This window comes from Myxine glutinosa, chromosome 7, assembly GCF_964187855.1.
Source record: "Myxine glutinosa chromosome 7, kmMyxGlut1.1, whole genome shotgun sequence".
Classification (NCBI taxonomy): Eukaryota; Metazoa; Chordata; class Myxini; order Myxiniformes; family Myxinidae; genus Myxine; species Myxine glutinosa.
Window position 1 is genome coordinate 137,678,233 of NC_136267.1, and position 20,211 is coordinate 137,698,443.

Genomic DNA, 20,211 nt, shown 5'->3' on the forward strand with positions numbered 1-20,211 from the left:
GCAGATTTTGTTACTTCTGCCTCACTGCGAATTTTTACTGTATTCAAAGTCAATACTGACTTCCTAGAAAAGGACCCTGGTGAATGGGCCGATGACCCATCATTTCAGTCATCACAGCAAGTCTTGCGCGGTATTGCCACTGTCAACGACTTTGCAGAACGTGGTGTAGCATTAATACAGGACTACAATCAAGTCTTGACAATGGATGAACAGCAGCGCCAGTACCTGTTGCAAGTTGTTGAGTGGCATCGCCATCAGTTCCCCGACGCAAAGAAGATAAGGAGGAAATAATTTACCACAGAACTTATTAATGAGGAATCAATGGTCTGGAGGACTCTTACTCTGTGTGTTTATGATGATTGTCATACATTCTTACTGATTTGGGATTACATCTGAGTGTTAGTTTATTAAAAACAATTGTGTGTCGATACTGAAACATTGTAATTTTCAACCCATGCGTGACAGTAGTAAATAAAGTCGAATAGAAACCATCTTTGGCACATTTCATTTTTTCACAATAAGGAACAATTTTAGCAACAAGCACCTGAAAGAAGTCCAATTTTCAATTTTGGTGTACATTTGAGGACCACCCTAATATATATATATATATATATATATATATATATATATATATATATATATATATATATATATATATATATATAGATATATATATATATATATATATATATATATATATGTATATATATATATATGTATATATATAAGTTTTTGCCAAAGCAGGTGCTCACTATTGTGCCCAAATTTCACCTTCCTAGCTCAAAGGATGGCTGAGATATAGCCTGGAAAAACAAACAAGAAAACAAACAAGAAATCAAGAAAATGAAAAATCGGTCAGAGACCGGGGACTTGCCGGAATGTACTTTTTTATCGGCCATTTTGGATCATTAAAAGTAAATAATGACCTCTGCCAAAGTTCAAACGACGTGGGTTTAATCTCTACATGAGAGAATTCCACATAGCTATTTGGGCAGTGTATAAGCTAACAGATCGCTGTCTCCATAAATCTTGCCAAGGCCATAACACCTATCGGCTCAAAATCCTTTTAACTGTTGACTTGGTAGTTTTTACAATGAAGGAAACACGTATCGGGAGTCCATACGACATAGCGATTCTGAATGTGACAGCTCTGAGGCATCTTTCGCTTCGCATCGCAGTGACGGCGAGCACCAACGACTGTTTAGATTATTATTGTCAGATTATTATTGAAATTCTAAAGATACTGTTTAGATTTTGATGACTTGCGTGTGATATGATTTAACGGATGTTTACATAAATCGTTTAAAATAAAAAAAATGCCTTCAATTTCTGATATTTTGCCTTTTCATTTGGGCCTCCCAATTGAAGCCCCGCCCGTAGGGCCGGTACGTTGCTAGTTAGCAAAAAACGATTTTCACGTTATGGGTGACCTTGAGCTTGACCTTGGGCCTAGAGAGTTAAAAATTGGACACAGTCTATTCCAGGGCAAGGCAAATGTGTGTGTAAAGTATGGCGATGCTATGTGCAACAATGTAGACGTAGTACTGCGCACAACCAGACAGACAAACAGACAGACAGACAGACAGACAGACAAACAAACCAACCAACCAACATACTTGCCGGAATAGATTCCGGCAAGTACTAAACAGAGTGAAAACCGAGTACTCCCTTTCAGCATGCATCAGCCTGGACCTCGCACCGCCTGAACGGGGACTGGACCTCGCACCCCCTTTCCATAGGATACATAAGATACGTGATTACATGATAAGTGTAGCAGATAAATTCACGATAAATTTGATTCTTGCACACACTAAGATGGCTGCCAAAGAACCCTCAGGTTGCCAAGTGTTTGGTATTCGTCCGCACATGCCCAGCATCTTGCGGCCCATCTTGGACTCGTTTAGTCGGCGCAGAGTGACGGTCGGGTGATTTCGCTGCAGCTGAGTAATAACGAAAATTTACATGCTATGTGAAAAATGGTCTTAAATTCATCAGCCAATTAATAACGAAATTGCACAAAATGAAAGCACGTCATGCCGGTAATGATTGCACGAGGAAATGGGACACCCAGCATAACGTTCATCTGAGGGACGGCAGGCAGATTGATGTATCTCGCTGCCTATGAGACCCGAGGGTGACATGTCACCCAGGCTAGCAACTTAGAGGTGAGTGTACATACCTCTAGGGTCTAGGCCATCCCTCCATCGTTCAGAGGGGAGTGTTCATATCTTTTGGATATTTTGTCAGCCCTTGTGACCCAGACATTAAATGATTAGAGTAAGGTGGGTTATGATTGGCACCCTTGCACTTTTTTCAAATAACTCACAATTTTCTCGAAAAATATGTTGAAATTGACAAAAGTATTTGGTCTCCACAATTCTTTATTTCACTGTTAATATTACAGAACCTTTGCTTTTTTTATTCAGAACTTCAAATATCATTTTTAATCAGAAAATAAAAACAAATGGCATTGCCAAAATTATTGACACCCTCGACTGCATATTTGGTAGCACAGCCTTTGGACAAAATAACTGCAGTCAAACGCTTCCTGTAGCCATGAATGAGCTTCCTACATCTCTCTACTGGCAGTTTAGCCCACTCTTCTCATGCAAACTGCTCCTGTTCTCCCAGATTTGAAGGGTGCCTTCTCCCAACTGCTGTTTTCAGATCTCCCCACAGGTGTTCAATGGGATTTAGATCTGGACTCATTGCTGGCCACTTCAGAACAGTCCAGCGTTTTGTCAAACCATTCCTCGGTGCTTTTTGGTGTGTGTTTGGGGTCATTGTCCTGCAGCAAAATCCATGACCTTCGATGGAGACCCAGCTTTCTGACACGGGTTTGAACATTGCGCTCCAAGATGCCATATTTATCTGCTGATTTCATGATGCCCTGCACATATTCAAGATACCCAGTGCCAGAGGCAGCACATCAACTCCAAAACATTGACTGTAGGGAAGGTGGTCTTTTCTTTGAAGGCTTCATTTTGTTTTCTGTAAACAGAGATGCTGTGCTTTACCAAGAAGCTCCAATTTGGTCTCATCTGTACACAGGACATTCTCCCACAAGGATTTTGACATGTTCAGGTGTGTTTTGGCAAACTCCAGTCGGGCTTTCTTTTTTCTTTTCTCTTTTCTCTTTTTTCTTTTTTCTTTTTTCTCTTTCTCTTTCTCTTTCTCTTTCTCTTTCTCTTTCTCTTTCTCTTTCTCTTTCTCTTTCTCTCTCTCTCTCTCTCTCTCTCTCTCTCTCTCTCTCTCTCTCTCTCTCTCTCTCTCTTTCTCTTTCTCTTTCTCTCTCTCTCTCTCTCTCTCTCTCTCTCTCTCTCTCTCTCTCTCTCTCTCTCTCTCTCTCAGCAGTGGGGTCCTCCTGGGTCTCCTACCATAGAACCCCCTTTCATTCAGTTGGGGATGGATGGTGCGAATTGAAACTGTCGTACCTTGTGTCTGAAGGATAGCTTGAATCTGTTTAGCAGTCGATCGAGGTGCTCTCTCCACCATTTGAACAATCCTTCGCTGCAATCTTCGATCAAGTTTTCTCTTGCAGCCACGTCCATGGAGGTTGGCTGCAGTGCCATGGGCCATGAACTTCCTGATAACATTGTGTACGGTGGACACAGGAACATCAAGGTCTCTGTATATGGACTTGTAGCCTTGATATATATATTAGGGTGTATTAAGTGTTACATATATTATTATTAAATATTACACATATCTGTGGACCACCCTAATGTATATATATATATATATATATATATATTGTTGCGGATCTCGAGCCCGTCGACGTACAGAGGGGGGTTAAAACCCCTTTCCCCCTCGGGCTTTCGAGTCCACGAGGCCGCTACCCACTTTACACTCGTGGGGCGGATTGCGGAGCAATTCCAGCCGCCACCCCCGTAGCGAGCATGCGGAAGGGTATCTGGTCGAATCCCCAAGTACCTTCTATACACACGCCACCACTAGAACAGGGACTGGACTTCGCACGAGTCACGCAAGTCTGATACGCCCGAGCGGTTTGCGTGTCACGTGACTCGTGCCGTTAATTTTTACTGAACCCGATCGAGCGGTTTTATTCGTACAATGCAAAGCCAATGGTGGGAAAAGACGTGAACGGCCAAATGGATGCAAAAGAACACAGGTTTATTATTACAATTTGTACAAATGGCCAAAGCAAAAAGACACAGGGCAGAAACTTAACGTCCTTAACTTAATCCCCAGACAAGGGCCCCCTCACTCACGTGGGGAAAGGAAGGAAGAAAAGAAAACGCGCTCAAGCGCGGCCGTTGGTGCCGTTCGCCCCGGTCAGGTTGTTGGGCGTGTCCCTCGAGATGTTCGCGACACGTGTAGGGAGCCCAGGCAGGGAGATCGTTGGAGTCTCGGGCCCCGGGAGAGATTGTGCTTGAAAGCGCTTATAACAGGCAGCAGAGCGCAGGTGACAGGGAGAGTTCATGCTTTCGATCACAGAGCGCAGAGAGAGCTGATCACAGCGAGCCTCGATCACACACAGTCGCTTCAGAATCCCGGGACCGAGAGCTCTATCCAGACACACCTCTTCTCACCTCACCACGTTCGGGGGCCCAGGCAGGGTTTTATAGCCCCTCCCCAGAGTCTTACCCGAATGTTCCAAGCCCCTCCCCTGGCCGCCATTGTTAGCCACTCTCCTGTAGCTCCCATTGGCTGCTTGCCGCTTACCGGCCACTCCCCTGTAGCTCCTCCTTCGGGCCTCCTAGACTTGTTCTGGCGTAGCACATGGCATTCCAGGCCCAATGAGGCCTACCCTTACATGCCTGCTTCAACGCATACTAACACAGGAAAGGAGACTATGCTTACATTTAATAAGAAATAACTGAACTAAGCGAGGCTACATGTTGTGGTGCAACTAACTAAGAGGGGGGTTATCTTTATTTCTCACAACCGCAACACCACCCCCCTCTCTCACCAGACTCGCCCCGAGTCGACCCCAGTTGGAACGACCGGTAGAGTCTGGCATGCAATTTAATTTTACGTTTAGTGTGACACATAGGTGTAATCCCCTAACATTTATTCTAACCCATGTGTGCAACATTTTTAACACTAGATATGTCCCTCCTAATGCATTGAGCAGCTATTCTATCAGACTCACACCCTCAACTATCCGAGTATTTCCTGAATTTTGTAAACTAAACACATAGCCGGTGGGCACATTCTTATATTTACAATCACAGAACGTAATCTTTATTTACAATTCTACGACCCAGGACCTGCACTTTAGAAAAGAAATTGGAGGAGTGAAAATCAACCACTCAATATGGCACTTGCTGCTTGCATCTTGCATCTTCCGTGTGCGGCTAACAAAACCGGCTGGCCCTGACCGGCATACAGGCCATGTGAAACATCAGGGCCATCTATGTCTTCCATCTTCACACTTGGCACACAATTGCACACAATTTCTTTTTCATTTTATTGGCCAGCAGGGCCACTCTCACGTGGTCCAACTGCGTGGCATCAGTGCCACTCAACAAGTGGTCCGAAGGTGCAAGATGAGTTTGCAGCATGATGCTGCACAGCAGAGGTGCGGGCCACAAGGCTTGTGGTCCATAAGTGCAGCAAAAGGACGTTAACAGCAAGGTGCTGCACAGGTCGGCTGCACATGTGTGACATGGCAGAATGGATGCTGCACAGGTGCAATGGTGCTGCACAGTTCGGCCTCCAAATGGTCCTGGGGTGGGGAGGGAAGACAAGGCGCAACAAGCAAACGGAAAGGCACACGGTGGCCATGAAAAACAAGGTGACCAGGCACCACCATGCCTGGTGCGGTGCGAGGGACGTGGTAGAGCAAGCAGAGCTAGCTCGTCCTGAGCCATCCGTATCCCCCACCGTTGGCTACACTACCCCCAGCCCCCCTTTGTATTTACAATTCGTCTCTACGTCTTGTCTCCCATATCCCCCTCTATACCAAATTCGTCTCCAAATCCCTCCCAGGAAGGAAGGGGTGGAACAAAAACAATGTCTCACTCACGTCATGATGCGTCTTGCCACTCAAACGGCTTACAGAGCCCTGGTGTGGAGCTCGTCCTCCTCGGTGACTGGCTGTGGATGGTGCGTAGGGATCTCATATCCTAACTACACTAATAACATTACTCATTGTTAAACTACCCGGGGTCGCACCCTGCCAATCGGCCTCTTTATACAATGTGGTTCTAAGAACCCAAATTCCCATTGCCCACACTGTGGAGCCCTCCGAATTTGGGTCTCACCCGACAAATTTTCGATCTGTGCCCTCGCACAATTTCGGGGCTGGGTCATGTGGCTCCAACAGCAGGTCTACCTACCTGCGCACCTCCGCCACTGAAGCCGCCTCCCGAGCTTGCCTGCTCCTGACGACTACTCTAACTGGGGAAGGCCCTCCCTAGCACTTACCCCCTCTATGCCCACCTCGGCATCGGGCAACCCGGGTCCTCCCCAGGGATCCTCGGGCCCCACTCACACACTACAACTAACCGGCTCCCAGAGCCTACCTGTGGCCTTACCTGGCCGACAAGCTACCAGTGACGGCGTGCCCCAATAACCATACGCTCTATTTAAGCCACACGCCCAGCCATTCCACCGTCTACTGCACCCGACAAAACACTACTTCCTACTACCCGCACCACAGGTGTCAATATCCATGCAATTTACCTGTGCCCTCTACCTGGCTTTACACTACCCACCCCGGGCTTTCGCGAATGGGTTCCACTCCCCTCCATTCAATCCTTCGCACCATGCACTCCACACCAATCATTCCACACCTTTTATCTTGCACACCACAATTCAATTCACACTTTTCTCAACACACAATTCCTCAAACACACAGCATCATCTATCTACCTAATTTCCCCTACAACTCGTGCTTCCCTCGTCGTCCCTTTACACTATGCACACCCTTGTCTTTAACATCCACCTGAACTCTCTACGTCCCCTCTACAGTTCAGGCATCACTACTTAATTCTTCTTCCCAAAGGTCTTCTAAATCCCTATCATTATCCTAGCCCTCCCTCGGCTAGCTTCGGTGCCCCATGGAGGCAACCATTGCTGGACCCTCCATGTGCCTAACACTGCCATCCCCCTAAACTAATGCTCATGCCCCCCCCCCACTCCCCCCCGTGGGAGGAATGGTTACACTACCATTCCCCCACGTGGGGTACACTACTCTCCCCAGTCCTCTAAACTATGAGCCTCTCCATGTGGATGTACATTGTCATGGCTCAGCCTCAAAGGGCCGAGCGTTCCATGCGGGTGGTTGGTCGCCTGTATGGGGTGTCCGTCCAGCATTTTCGATCCAATGGGGGAGGGAATCGATGGGCCCAGGTGCCGGGCTCCATCCTTGCACAGGGCCTCGCGGTCCCATGCACGATGACCCAACCAGCCACGATCCGAGCACCTCACCCGATAAGGTGCGCGGCTCCAAAAACCAATACCTCCCCTCGAACCCGGCCAATCGCCCTTGCCGCCATACGGCGCCAACCATACAGTGCGGGTGCCCGAAGCACGAATCGTGCACGCTGGTCCTTGTGAGACCGACGCAGCACCGATCCCCTCCGGTCCCCGCGGCACACAACTCACTGGGGGCTCGCGTATGCTACCCGTCCCACTAAGGACCACCCCGGTTGTTGTCGATGTCTGGGCTGCATCCTCATGGCCCGTGACCCACTCCACACTCGCACACCCAGGTGCACACGCGCCCCCCACACACTCCGTTATCACAGGCTCCGGTGCACACTCTTCCTTTACACACTCGGCCATCGCACACTCCGGTGCACACTCCCTCTCCACGCACTCCGGTATGCACTCTCTTTCCACGCATTCCGTACCAGTATCACTCGCACACCGCACAATGGGCCCTTCGTGAACGCCCGGGTCTCGCCTCTCTCCCAAGCGCGCCGACCACCCGTTCGCGCCAAACACATTCCCGCCATTAGCGCCACTCACCTTGGGGCTCTCCTTCCCCTGCTTCTCCGCCAGCACCTGCAAACTTTTTATGGGGTTAGCAAGCATGGCATCACGATGCGAACACAGACTTTGTGCGGATTCCATCACCTCCTCCCGTGACTTATTCTGTGTCTCTCCTGTCTCTTCAACCCCAATTGTTACTTCTAACACGATGATCGTCGGCGCCCCTAAAATTTCCTTTTCCAACTCAGCCTTCGCCGGCGCCCCCAAAATTTTCTTTCCCAATTCGACAATCGTCGGTTCCTCTACACCCCGTGTCGCTACTCCCAAAGCCCCTGTCAATTTGGCTGTGCTCCGCTTTATCTCACTCCCCACGCGTTTTCCGCACCGCTTCACAACGTCGCGTACCACCGTGACCCTCCTCGCTCAGCTTACACCCGATCTCCTCCCCCATTTTTTTAAATTTCTTTACCTGACTTGACCATCTTGTTCCTCGATTCCTCTCTCATCTTCTCCATGTTATACCTGGACTCCTTTATTTCATCCCTCATGGTGTCCATCCGCTTAGCTATGGTGTCCCCCTGGGTATCCATTTTGTTTTCCAACCCATCCTTCATTTCTTTCATGTATGCTGTCATTTGCGCCATAAAAAAGCCCATGTACCCTGGCACCGCGGGCTCGGCTTCCGCCACCACATGTGAGGCGCCGCCATTTTCTTCCCCTACGGCCGCACCCTCATCAATTTCCTCCACTACCAACTCTTCCTGCTGGTCCTGGGCCATTAATTCCTCCTCATCTATTATTCCCAACGGCATTTGTTAGTCTTGGCCAGCCATTGTACGAATTTAATTTGATTTTAAAAAATAAATTTCTTCCACTCGTAATTTCTTTTGAGTGCGTGAAGCGCACTCTAGGTCCAAAAACCCCACTCCCGACACCAATTTGTTGTGGATCTCAAGCCCGTCGACGTACAGAGGGGGGTTAAACCCTTTTCCCCCTCGGGCCTTCGAGTCCACGAGGCCGCTACCCACTTTACACTCGTGGGGCGGATTGCGGAGCAATTCCAGCCGCCACCCCCGTAGCGAGCGTGCGGAAGGGTATCTGGTCGAATCCCCAAGTACCTTTTATACACACGCCGCCACGAGAACGCGGACTGGACCTCGCACGAATCACGCTAGTCTGATACGCCCGAGCAGTTTGCGTGTCACGTGACTCGTGCCGTTAATTCTTACTGAACCCGATCGAGCGGTTTTATTCGTACAATGCGAAGCCAATGGTGGGAAAAGACGTGAACGGCCAAATGGATGCAAAAGAACAAAGGTTTATTATTACAATTTGTACAAATGGCCAAAGCAAAAAGACACAGGGCAGAAACTTAACGTCCTTAACTTAATCCCCGGACAAGGGCCATCTCACTCACGCGGGGAAAGGAAGGAAGGAAAGAAAACGCGCTCAAGCGCGGCCGTTGGTGCCGTTCGCCCCGGTCAGCTCGTTGGGCATGTCCCTCGAGATGTTCGCGGCACGTGCAGGGAGCCCAGGCAGGGAGATCATTGAAGTCTCGGGCCCCGGGAGAGATTGTCCTCGAAAGCGCTTATAACAGGTAGCAGAGCGCAGGCTGCAGGGAGAGTTCGTGTTTTCGATCACAGAGCGCAGAGAGAGCTGATCACAGCGAGCCTCTATCACACACACAGTCGCTTCAGAATCCCAGGACCGAGAGCTCTATCCAGACACACCTCCTCCTCCCTGTAGCTCCTCCTTCGGGCCTCCTAGACTTGTTCTGGGCAGAGCACATGTCATCCCAGGCCCAATGAGGCCTACCTTTACGTGCCTGCTTCAACGCATACTAACACAGGAAAGGAGACTATGCTTACATTTAATAAGAAATAACTGAACTAAGCGAGGCTATATGTTGTGGTGCAACTAACTAAGAGGGGGGTTATCTTTATTTCTCACAACCACAACAATATATATATATATATATTTGTATGTATATATATATATATATATGTATATATATATATATATATATATATACAGTGATCCCTCGTTTATCGCGGGGGTTACGTTCCAGAACCCCCCGCGATAGACGAAAATCCGCGAAGTAGCGACCATATTTTTATTTTATTATTTATATATATTTTAAAGCTTTATGACCCTCCCCACACTCTTATTAACCTTTCCCATACTCTTATAAACACTTCCTATACTCTTAAACACTTTTTACACTCTTAAACATACGTAATTTTAACAACATATACAATTCTAATGGGTACTCACCATTGAAGATACTGTAGCGACCCATGGGTTCCCCAAGCAAGACAAGCATTAGAATCTCCTTGCTCCAGCCGGTGACGTCACTGGCGGGGATCCCCGGCGCCAGAGTGGCTGGTCACGTGACCGCCAAAGCGTGCGGCGCGTGCGGGTATAATCAGCTACACCTGTTGATCACGTGACCACCAAGCACGCCACGCTTGAGAGGCGTGGCTTTCGGTTTCTGGTTGTGCTTTATAATTCAGCCCGATAAACGGGCTTTTCAGTGTTCCCGAGTTGGTTTTGAGAATAAATATCTTCTCGGACGAGTTTGTGTCTTGCCCGTCATTTCGTCCGTATCAAGCAAGAGCCCCGGCTCTTCAATACTACAACTTGCGTGATGAAGATGATGTTGAATTAGCTGTGCAGTACTGATGACGATGAAGGTGATGACGATGATGAATGTACTGCACAGCCAGAAAGAGCATTACAGTTACCCATTACGTGGGTAACTAGCGCAAGTGGAAGCTGCCGCATCTGCGTTTTCCATACGCACGACTCTTTGTCTCTTTGTCTCTTTGTCTCTTTGTCTACCCTTCTACTGTACACTATGTACAGTATTTTATTTCTTGTAATATGTTTTAAATACTGTATTTTTCTTATTTTTTTACGTTTTTTTATTTTTTAGGCTAGAAAATGCTTATTTTACCACAAAAATATTTAAAATAATAGTATATAAAAATACATTTATACCGCAAAATCCCGCGATATAGCGAAAAATCCGCGATATAATTTTACATATACTAGCGAAAAAAACCCGCGATGTACCGAAGCCGCGAAAAGTGAACCGCGATATACCGAGGGATGACTGTATATGTATGTATATGTATGTATATATATATATATATATATATATATATATATATATATATATATATATATATATATATATATATATATATATATATATTAAGGTCGTCCACAGATATATGTAATATTTAATGCTATTAATAATCCATGCTCCACAAGGCTGCCCTGATTCCTATATTTATCAAGATCATATGAACCAAATATGAGGTCAATTGAAACTTATTTAGAGGTTGCTCAAAAAATAACATTTTTTTATTTATCCTGTTTTTTTCAGATGGTAGAAACTCGCATCTCTTCCACAGTTTGGTTGCTGGGCAAGTCTGAAAAGGAAATAATATGTGGGGGACTACCAACCAAAGGACACACATTGCAGAAAATGGTGTACCATCACATACAAGAACACCATACAGTTCGTGAAAGTGCCAAACTTAGTGTACAAGCTGTGTGTGCATACTGGGAGAAAGCACGAATTCCAGTGCAGAGAGTAGATTCCTGTGAGCGCCAACTTTTGAAGTTGTATGATGCCTACAAACTGGTAAAGAAAAATAGAACCAAGACATTCGAAAACTATAGAGTGAAGAAGCAGATGTTTAAAGAAGATCTTCAATCCCTCTTCGATATCTCACCAAATGATGCGCTTGAGAAAATGATGAATGAAGAAGATAAAGCATTCCTTATCATGCAGCGTGACGATCCATCAAGTTCACGTATGGGATCTGTGGACAACACTCTGGCAGTGAAGGAGAACAGAAAGCGTATCAGGCTTGAGAATGAAGATAAAAGAAAGAAGAAACATGCTGCTGAGACACGAACAGCAATGCAATCTGTTCCATCAACATCGGCTGTGGTTGATGATGATGATGATGATGAGTCTGAGATTGAAAGCTCCGATTCAGGGGACAATGAATTCAAACTCCAAAGTCCATCTTCTGCCAAACAGGCGAAAAAGGCTCCCATCAAGGTGATCACTCCAGCAATAGTGGCAACTCTGGACAGAGTAAATCTCTCAGATCGGCGTGCTATGTTTGTGGCCAGTGCTTTTGCACAATCTCTTGGTCATACCATTGAAGACATTTCTCTGTCACACAGTGGAATTCGTCATGTTCGAATTCGTGGAAGAGAAATAATGGCCACTGAAGATAAGGCAGCAAATTTCTCATGTAATAGCCCACTCCTACTACACTGGGATGGGAAACTGCTCCCTGATTATTCTGGCAATCACAAAGAATCTGTTGATTGGGTAGTTTTATGGATTCGTCACTTCCGTTGTTGTGGTTTTCATCCACTGTAAACATTTTTGATTCCATGTACTATTATTGTTGTCGTTTAAGGGAAATATAGCTTACTATTTTCAAAAGGTAAAAAAGTTAATGTTTTAAATGAAACCGGAGCCGGACGACGACGAAGAGGAAGAGGAGGAAGAGAAGGCGGAGCGAGTGAGTCGGGCAAGAAGCCTAGCTGCTTCGAGGTCTGGAGCGAACGTTGACGAACCAGAGTCACGAGTGAACTTTAGGGTTTCCCGGGAAAGGGATTCCTGCGACAGAGTTGTTATCGCTGTGACAGATCAACCTGCGTGTCAGGTTTTGCGGTCGATTCAGAAGAGAATCGTTGGAGTGCCGTTACGCCATGAGAACGGGCCATCGGCCATTTTGACTCGCGCGCTTTGCGCATCGCTCAAGGTTTTTCACTTCGTTTCAACCATTTTCACCGCATTCAGATGTTAATCTGGTGTGCGTGTGTCACGTGACTTTTGAGTGGGAAATCTGATGTTCGCCGATTTGGAGCCGTGGAACGTCCATACCCGAGGGTGTGATTTCCCAGTCGCCTTGAGGGCACCTTTGCGCAGCTTTGGCAGCGGGACTGTGACTGTCATCCGAACGGGATTCTGGTCTCGATTGGACATCGTTCTGACGATCGCTGGAGCGGATCGACTTTGGCTTGATGCCGGAATAGAGACATTGGGGAATGTTCTCCTTTTCGCTCACTTGGAGCACAGTGAGTTATATTGTATGAACCTGATGGTACCATCATAGGAAATATATATTGGTTGTACAATTGATTACTATTGTTGTTGTACTGTTATTCTTGTGTGATCTTAATACAATATTTCTTTCTTGGTAACAATTGGTGTGGCTTCACCATTGATCTTTGACATACAGAATAACACATCTTTCTGCCGTGACTCCTCTCGGGGCTCGGAGGTACACCGTGACCGGGTTTTGGGGAGGAGCACGTAACAGTAGCGATGCTTGTAACTGGTATGAATACCCAGAAGTTGCTTGGAGTCCCAACAATTCCCCAAGGCACTGGTGTAGCACAAGAAAATGCATGCATTCAACTTCTTGAGGAGTGGAATGTCAAACAGTTGGTGAAAGGCATCGTGTTTGACACCACTGCATCCAACACAGGGCTGAGAAACGGAGCATTTACCCTCATTGAAGCAGCTTTGGATGCTCAGCTTGTCTGGATTACATGTCGTCATCATGTGTTTGAAGTAATGCTCTCTGATGTTACAACTAAAGTCATAGGACCCACTAGCGGACCTGAGATCAGACTGTTCAAGAGGTTTCAGAAACAGTGACCTTTAATTGACAAGAAGAGGTTCCAAGTAGGAGAAGATAAAATATTTTCCGATAACCTTGTTGAACGTCAGAATATGATACATTTTTATGCAGCTGCACTCGAAGAACAACACCCACATGATGACTATGAAGAACTTCTGAGACTATGCCATATATTTCTGGGTGGATGTGAGGCCAGAGAGGTGAAATTCCGTGCCCCAAGAGCTATGCACAATGCCCGCTGGATGATGAAAGCCATATATGCTCTCAAGATGGTTCTCTTCAAAGACCAAATAAAGCTAACATCACGTGAATTGAAGGGAATCACACAGATTGCTCTTTTTGTTGCACTTGTGAATGCGAGATTCTGGCATGAGGTGCCGCTACCCACAAAGGCACCTCTCAATAATTTGCTTCTTCTTTCAACCCTTGATTCTTACCCAGATATGGTTGTCCATGAAACTGCTGTCAAAGCATTCACTAGACACCTCTGGTATTTGTCAGAACACCTTGCTGCATTAGCTCTTTTTGATAGCCGGGTGGATGATGAGACAAAGGCAAAGATGGTGAAGAACTTCAAACAGGGCTCCAAAGCCAAACAATCTTCATAGGATAGATGCCAAAGCCTTCAGGCTTTCTGACTCAGTGGACACCTACATCACAAGTCGATCTCTTGAATTATTTGGTGTTGTCATCTCAAGAGTCTGACAAAGAAGTATCACTGAGTTTTCTGGAAAAGGAGCCACACCTCTGGAACACAGACAACTCATACCAAAAGCTTGAGAAGAAGATACGCAGCATGAAGGCTATCAATGACTGTGCTGAGCGAGGTGTTGCTCTCATCCAAACTTTCCATGACACTCTGACCAAGAATGAAGAGCAAAAGCAATTTGTGTTGAGAGTTGTGAAACTTCATCGTGAAAACTTTCCAGTGTCAACCAAAGCCATCTTATCAAAGAAGTAGGCAATGTTTTGAAACACAAGTTTCTGAAAACAATGTTACGTAAAATCATTCAAATTATGTGTATTCTGATGTTTACTTTGTTTTAATTGTTCTGATAGATTTGTTGTTTTTTTTTTGGTTTTTTTTGTTGTTTTTTTTGTATACTGAATCGAGGCTCGTGAAAGAGCTAACATTTATTTCACAAACAAATCAACCAGACAAACAAAATATACAAAAAGAGGGAGCGGAAGACAAGATGGGGAGAGAAGGGGAAGCACACAACCACAACATTTGAGAGCAGGGAGAAGTGTGGGAGGGAGAGGGCTTGGGGGCAGGAGGCGTGGGAAGGGGGGGGGGGGGTGGGAGAAGTATAAAACACAAGGGGACCGAAATTAGCGGGGGTAGAAAAGATCAAGGTTTTGGATGGGGGAGGATAAGAGATGGTGGTGAACAGTTGTTTTAAAGACCTGGAGGGTGGAGTGGGATTGAAGAGAGTGAGGGAGTTTGTTCCAGAGGCGGGAGAAAAGAGGAATGAAGGAGTGAAGGTGAGCAGAAAGTCTTGATTTTGGCAGTTTAACCATAAGAGGGTTGCAGGCAGATCTTGTGCGACCTGTAGGAATATTTGGGGGACAGATCCCAGAGAGGGCTGGGGGGGCAACGCCAGAGAGGAGTCGGTAGAAGATGGAAAGACCACCAACCTGCCTGCGGTGAGTGAGTGAAAGGCCCTTGGAGTTAGCTTCATCGCGGGAGATTCCAATGATTCTGAACGCTTTGGTTTCAACAGCGTGAAGACGGGCTAGGTGTGAGGCAGGAGCACCAGACCAGAGGGGAGAGCAGTATTCCATAGAGCTGCTGATGAAAGCCTTGTATGTGGTGAGGAGCTCAGGTGTGCCAAGGAAGGACTTCGCACGACGGAGGATGCCCAGTCGGCGACTGGCTTTGGAGGCCAGATTTGAAATGTGGTTTTCCCAGGAAAGATCATGGCAAATAGTGAGACCCAAAAGCTTGAGTGACAGAACTTCTTGGAGAGGATTATTCAGAAAGTGGATGGGAGGGTTTTCCAGTCGGTCTTTTCAGAGAGACATCGTAAGAGTGTGAGATTTATCAGGATTGAAAGACATGTTCCATTTGTTTGCCCAGTCTGTGATTTTGTCCAGGTCTGCAGAGAGTGAGGAGGCTGCAGACTGCCGATCTGAGGGATGAGGAATGGAGCGACAGAGAGTAGAGTCGTCAGCAAAGAGATAGAGAGGATTTTCAAGAGAGTCAGAGAGATCATTGATGAAGACCAGAAAAAGCACAGGGCCCAGAACACTACCTTGTGGAACTCCAGCCTGAACAGGTAGAGGAGATGAGAGAAACCCATTCAGGGCCACACGTTGACTACGACCAGAGAGGAAGTCCGCCAGCCATGCGTGGAGATTTCCATGGATACCAAAGGAGGAGAGTTTGGTGAGCAGAGCAGGGTGCCAGACCGTATCGAAGGCACGTGAAATGTCAAGGGAGACGGCTCTAATTTCCTGTTTGGCGTTGAGCACCTCCATCCATTGTTGAGAAAGCAGCAGCAGCATGTCCAGAGTAGAGTGACCAGGTCTGAAACCAAATTGATGATCAGAGATCAAGCCATTGGAGAAGAGGAAAGATTTCATATCTGAAGCAATGATGGATTCCATGACTTTGCTGATAATTGGGAGAAGGCTGATTGGTCTGTAGTTGCTGGGATCTGTTTTTGCACCTTTTTTGTGCAAAGCGGTGATGTTGGCTGATTTCCAAGCAGATGGCAGATGACCTTGAGCAAAAGAGAGGGTGAAGAGAACAGAAAGAGGGAGTGAAAGAGCGGAAGCACATGATTTTAGGACCCGTGGGCTGATGCTGTCAGGACCAGTTGCAGAATCAGAGTCGAGGGTTGACAGAAACTTTTCCACCTTGTCAGGAGGAAAGGACACAGAGTCCAGGAGCAGCTGGGTATGACTGGGTACGGTGGGTACAGAGAGGGATGGGTTTGGGACACAGGATTTAGAGGCAAGCACAGAGTTGAGGCATTCAGCTTTTTCACGTGCGAAAATGAGGCATTTCACGTTTTATCGTCTCTGATAGATATTTTATATTTTCTCATGGATGATTTATTTTTTCCGATAAATGATTTATTGTCAAATTAAGACATGAATGTTTAATCTACTGTTTTGTTTTTAATCTTAATTTGACTATATGAATGAACATTGAACAATGAACAATTGAACATACATGTACATTGTACAATGGTACATTGTACAATTATTTATTAGTTTACAAACAAACAACAACAATAACAATAATAAATAATTTGAGTAATTGAAAATAGATAATTATCTATGAATTGATGTATGATGCTAAAAATTCTGTATCTTATTATTCATTAAAATTTGTCAACATTTTGAGCAACCTCTAAATATTGTCCAATCAAGCTCAAATTTTCACCACAAACTACTTTCTTCAATAGAATAGGGGCAGGCTTGTGGAGAAATGAAAATCCATTCTTCAAATTTTTGGACTACCCTAATATATATATATATATATATATACATATATATATATATATATATATATATATATATATATATATATATATATATATATATATATATATGTATATATATACACAAGTTCAAAATACACCAGGTCACAAGTGTGCCGCACTGACCGGGTCCTCAGTCGAGGTCCTCAGCCTCATCCCGTTTCGGCCCTTCAACCTCGATACGGTCAGCTAAGGTGGGCCAGCAGGGGCACATACACATCCACATGCAGCAACTACACCTGGATGCGTACATACCCCCACCCCCAGCCAGTGCGAACGCAGACAACAACAACAAAATCGCCTCCATATCATATATATATATATATATATATATATATATATATATATATATATATATATATATATATATATATATATATATATATACACAGTGGCGTAGTCATGGGGAGGGCGGAGCGGGCGACCGCACCAGGCATGAAGTGGATGGGGCGCCAAATGACATTCTCAAAAAAACGTTTTCATGCTTCATTTGGTTGTATTGTATATAACTTATAATACAACGAACTCGTGTGATCACGAGAAAAAACTTTCAGAACCACGTTTTACAGTTTAAACTCCGTGCTACGTGTCAATGTGTCAGGTTGATGTTTACAAACTCTTCACATCTGGATTCCCTTTTTTCCTAATTCTCATTTCTATCACCTCACACAGTAAATATATCCGTGTTACGGTGTTAGTAATTATTGGGCTGCCTGCTGCGTAGATCTCTTATCTTGTGTAATGAGGTTTAATAATTATGCACTCGGTAACATGGAGATCGCCCATTGGCCCAAGGAATGGAGGGGTGTAACTGTTGGGCGTTTATTATGTAATTATGTCGATCAAATCTAGATATTCTACGGTCTATGTCCCAATCAGCGAGGCCAGGATCACGTGTCAAGTGAGTTATTTAACTTCCTTTCCTTCCTCTGCTGCTCTGTCTCATCAGCTCTAGTCTCTAGGCCATGATGTAGTTTTTGTTAACGGTCTTGTAGCATACATGCATGCTCTACTGCTTCAGCAGTAGTTTACCTTTCACCAAGCCCAGGAATGCTTGGACCAGGGTGGGGATTATACGTTCGTTTTATTTTTGCCAAATGGTAGGGATATTCTTATTGTTGTTAATATTATTAGTATTAATAAATGCTTTGTTACAATGTTATCATTGTTTTTGTTATTTATTTTGTAATAGGAATAGCATGTCATGGAAGGACCTATTAAACTGCTCTATACACCTTAACATGGCATGTGTTTAGAAACATAGAATTCTTCTGGATTATTTGTAGTTAATTAGCCTAATCATCTCAGGAGATCATATCTAAATCTATTCTCATTTTGAACAGGTTCCAGGGCTCTGCTGCTGAGCCCTCTGGGGAAGCTTAGAGCTCTTTCATATGGCCCCTCAATAGGAATTTCTGACTTAGTCAGTGCCTGCAGGGGGCGATATTTTTGACCTTCGCCATGAGCACCACAATGCATCACTCCACCACTGTGTGTGTATATATACACAAAGAATTAAGTTAAGCACCCCCCCCCGTTTTTTTACAACCTCGCACATTACAAGTTTGTTGTCGTCAAAACAGTGTAATATACCCATGATATTGCTCTATTTTCTGGAGAAGTGATATTATGGTCACATAAAAACATAACAATCATGCCGTTTTCAATATTTTATTCTGAATAATTTAAGGTGAAATTTTTTGGGAATTTTAGGCATATTTTCACCTCAATTTAAGTATGGAGCTATAGGTCCATCACGGACAGTGTGGATGACGTTTATGTTTTCTAACGTACAGTCATTGTTCTGAGAAGACCTCTAGCGATCTTTGCGTCAATAACGTGTGTAGGACCCACGTGATCGGATCACTGACTCAACCAATCACTTTTTTTCACTTTGATCACTCAATTTCATCAATGGATAATTGCTAATGTCATACCAATCATTATTTGATCTCACATACCTTAGAATATATGCCAATGTATACATATACACAAAGAATATATATTAGGGGGTGCTTACCTTAATTCGTTGTGTAGGGGTGCTTAACTTAATTCTTTGTGTATATATATTCACGCGTCTTATTCAATCTCCCGATTATTTATTCAATGCAAATGAGACGCCCTGCTCGTACTGTGGAGTTTCTACTATTTCTCACAGTTATATATATATATATATATAAAACACAGTTTGTGTGTGTGTGTGTAATGTTACCGATAGACTCCTAAATGGAGAGGCTCACGTGCTTGATATTTGGCATAGACATGGCCATTGAGCCTGGGAAGAACATGGCAGACCTAAAAAAAAATATTTAATCATATTTTTTTACCATATTTTTACCTCAGCGCATTTCAGCGAGGAATATTATGCACGGAATCTGAGGCGGTGGCAGAGCAGCGCGCTGATTCGCTCAGAGCGATAACGTGATGTTCCTTGCCGCCATAAACTCAGTTACGCGTTCGCACGTATTTCAGAGCGAAAAGCGATTGCGTTTTTTCACATTTCAGCGAGGAACATTGCCATTCACACCACATAGGTTTTTTTTTCTTTCATCTTTACGAGATCCATATTTTTTATTCATATTTACCTCAGCGCATTTCAGCGAGGAATATTATACACGGAATCTGAGCAGGTGGCAGAGCAGCGCGCTGATTCGCTCAGAGCGATCACGTGATGTTCCTTGCCGCCATAAACTCACAGTTACGCATTCGCACGTAATTCACACGTTCAAAACAAACGAGATCCACGAAGCGAGTTGGTCGAGTCGTGCTAACCAAGATGGCGACATGGCGGCTTCACTTTTCACGGAGTATGAGCATTCTATATATTTTCAATTCAGTGCGCCCGACTCGCTCACGTACTTGATTTGTGGCATAGACATGGCCATTGGGCCTTCATGGTGTAATTTGTGCGAGGCTTTTGTCCGAGTGAGCTCGAGTCGAGAGGGCGAATGTACGGGTTGGGAATGTACGGGTCTCCCTTCCCCGCCTGGCAATGCCGGTACTGGAGGGCGTCACAGGATCGGAGAGTCTCCAAAATCCGCTTCGTGCTATTGCGAAGATGCAGGACGATGTCGCGATTGTTGTGCTGCTCTCCGACCATGAGAACTGCAACGTCATTGTTGACTGGACCTCCC